The following is a 2,945-nucleotide window of genomic DNA, read 5'->3' as shown; positions in this document are numbered from 1 at the left end:
TATATGGTTATAGAACTCCATGTTACAATGAATAAAGTACATTTCCCGTTCACTTGCTTGGGACCAAAGATAAAATGAGTCTATGGCAAAGATGCCTAAAGAATCATTCTGCTCCTTTACTGCCTCAGATAGAGACCATTGTTTTTTCTTAATTCCAGGGGACATCAGGGTAATTCAGTGGAGACCACAGAGCAAAAGCTGTAGACAGAGAAGCAACCCTCTGGCAGGAGCATCACAGAGATACTCCAACCCTGTGATGATAAAAACCTTACTTAACTCACCGTTCTTCTATATTTTCAAAAATTTATACAAGGATCGTAGCCGGCTACATCTCTTGTCCCTAGTGAAGAGCCAGCTCCTACACAGAAGGAATTCATTACTATTCCCATGTGGAAAAGCCTGGACTCTGGAGGTCTCTAGGCATGGGAACAATCGGTATGATGAAGTTCTCTGTTCCCCAGCAACATGACGAAGACACATCCGGAGGACAGATCTACTTGTGTAAAAAATAAGCATAGTGGCATATGTCTTTAAAGAAACATGTATGCATACCCCCCGATTGCTGTAACACTTGATGTTACAATGGGAAATATGTCGCCATGTACGGTCCCATCCGCATCCGTTCTGGCTGAGGATGCAGGTGCGCTGGGTGTGTGTGGGTAGATGAGGAGACTGGCACAGTGCCTCTAAGAAGGATGGCAGAGAAAAGAAAAAATAAAGGAATTAGGAAAAGGTCAGACAAATAGTAAGAGTAGCAGAATATATTAAAGATATCACATCAAAACTTAGAAGTTTGGGAATGTGGGTATTAGACTTCTCTCAGGAGATCCTGAAATAGGTATGTATGGCCAGGCAAAGGGAGGGCAGATAAGGGACATCGCCTAGCTGATGACAGAACGTGTTAAGGAATCACAAAGTGGTGACGTTCTTGTTCAAACTCAGAACGAGCAGGAATGTACAGGATGATCTGATGGCGCATGACAGCAAGCACTGGCCTGTCTGCCTCATGTCCCTGTGCACCGTCACCTGTAGTAGCAAAGGGTACAACTCTCTGTAGATCCCATGAAAGGGGGAAAGGTATGTGTATCGCTTGTTCTTATCCTCACTCCAGGACACTTCACTTTTTAATTGCTTTTAGAAAGACAGGGAGGAAGGGAGAGAAACATTGATGTGAGAGATAAGCATCAGCTAGTTGCTTCCAGCAAGCTAGTCCCAGACAGGGGAGCAAAGCTTCAACTCAGGTATGTGCCAGACTGGGAGTCAAAGCAGTGACCCTTCAGTTACAGGATGATGCTCCAACCACGGAGCTTAGTCCTGAGCTCCCGAGAGTGAGGACCTTTAGATAACGGAGGAGCTTATGGCATTCTGGGCCACACATCGGGGACAACTCAGCTGGACGCTTGACAAAATGGAGGACCCGTGAGCAGAGACCTCAAGGTGTATCCTGGGATTCGAGTACATTCCGATGCAGTCCCCCGGCTTTGTCATGAGGCCTGAGCTTTCCCCGTATCTGCCCTGGGGGTGTCTGCCCAGCCAGCCAGCCAGCCTCGTGGGTGGTCCTGCTCATGCCAGTTGGTTAGGGTTAGGTTAGGGTTAGGGTTAGGGTTAGGGTTAGGTTAGGGTTAGGGTTAGGTTAGGGTTAGGGTTAGGGTTAGGGTTAGGGTTGACACTCACGCCTCCCTCGCCCGTCTCAGACTGAACCTTTGCGCCTCATCCGAGCCTCTTATAGACAAGGCATTGCTGCTTTCCTTACTCCCATCCCATGCGTCTATTTTTAGCATCATAAACAACATATTTTCAAAGGTATTAGGCCAGTACACCCCCTCAGCTATCTTTGTCAGAAAACCTGGAAGTGTTTTATGTTTGTTTTTGTTGTTAAGTGGGAATCTTACATTTGTGTGTATATGTGTCCAAAATCCAAACCTTCCTAAATCGAAAGGAGGAAATGAAGAGAAGACATTGCACGCTGTAGCCTTTCTGAGAAGGGGGGACACTGATGTGGGAAAGACAGGCCACTACATTCTTCTGTGGGACAAAGCCAACAGACCGGAAGTGTTTAGGGTATATTTTAACTATGGGATATATTCTTAAACTGTTTTGTAAATTGAATAATGAGAACAATTATTTTTAAAAAATAGCCCTGGCTGATGTGGCTCGCTTAGTTGGACATTGTCCTGCAATCTGAAAGGTTCCAGATTTAATTCCAGGTTGGGGAACATGCCTGGGTTGCGGGTTTGGTCCCTGGTCGGGGCGTACGAAAGGCAACCAATCAATGTTTCTCTGTCACATCGATGTTTCTCTTCCTCCTTTCCCCTCTCTCTAAAATCAATAAACATGTCCTCTGGTGAGGATAAAAATAATAATAATTATTATATGCCTTATTGCAAAGTAAATAAACTTCTAAAATGAAAACAACCACCCTCAATTTATCACTTTCGTATGTTTAATATGAATCCAAAGGATACATACACAAGGCTTTTAGAAACTATGAGCAAAGCAGGTAGATTGTTACCAGGCTTGCTGACCGCCAGGTGTGATCGAGGCCGCCACTGCACAGGCTCAACGAGGGCCGATCAAGAGGGAAACAGGAGGTGGGATCCCAGCCGTCCTTTGCTCACCAACGTCCTCCCTGGTGCAAGGCTGTGTCTCCTCAGGAAGGGATGACACCTTCCAACCTGCACAAACGTGTCATTCAGCCCTAGATGGCATCTCTCAGGGGGAACCGTCCAAATCCTGGGCCCGCTTCATACTGGTGGGTCCAGGGGTCCTGCCAACGTCAAAGGCTCTCTGAGCTGCAGGTTAAATCCTCGGACTAACAACACTCACAAGAGACTGCGTAGAGCTTCTACTTCTTGCCATGTTAATATACGGCAGAAATGAAACTGGCAAAAAGACCAGCTGTTTATGTCTTCTGTAGCTTTTCTTTTTAAATTAGCAAGTGTATA

The sequence above is a fragment of the Furipterus horrens genome, unplaced genomic scaffold, assembly GCF_987537825.1.
Source record: "Furipterus horrens unplaced genomic scaffold, mFurHor1.1.pri manual_scaffold_10, whole genome shotgun sequence".
Classification (NCBI taxonomy): domain Eukaryota; kingdom Metazoa; phylum Chordata; class Mammalia; order Chiroptera; family Furipteridae; genus Furipterus; species Furipterus horrens.
This window is presented reverse-complemented; position numbering follows the sequence as displayed.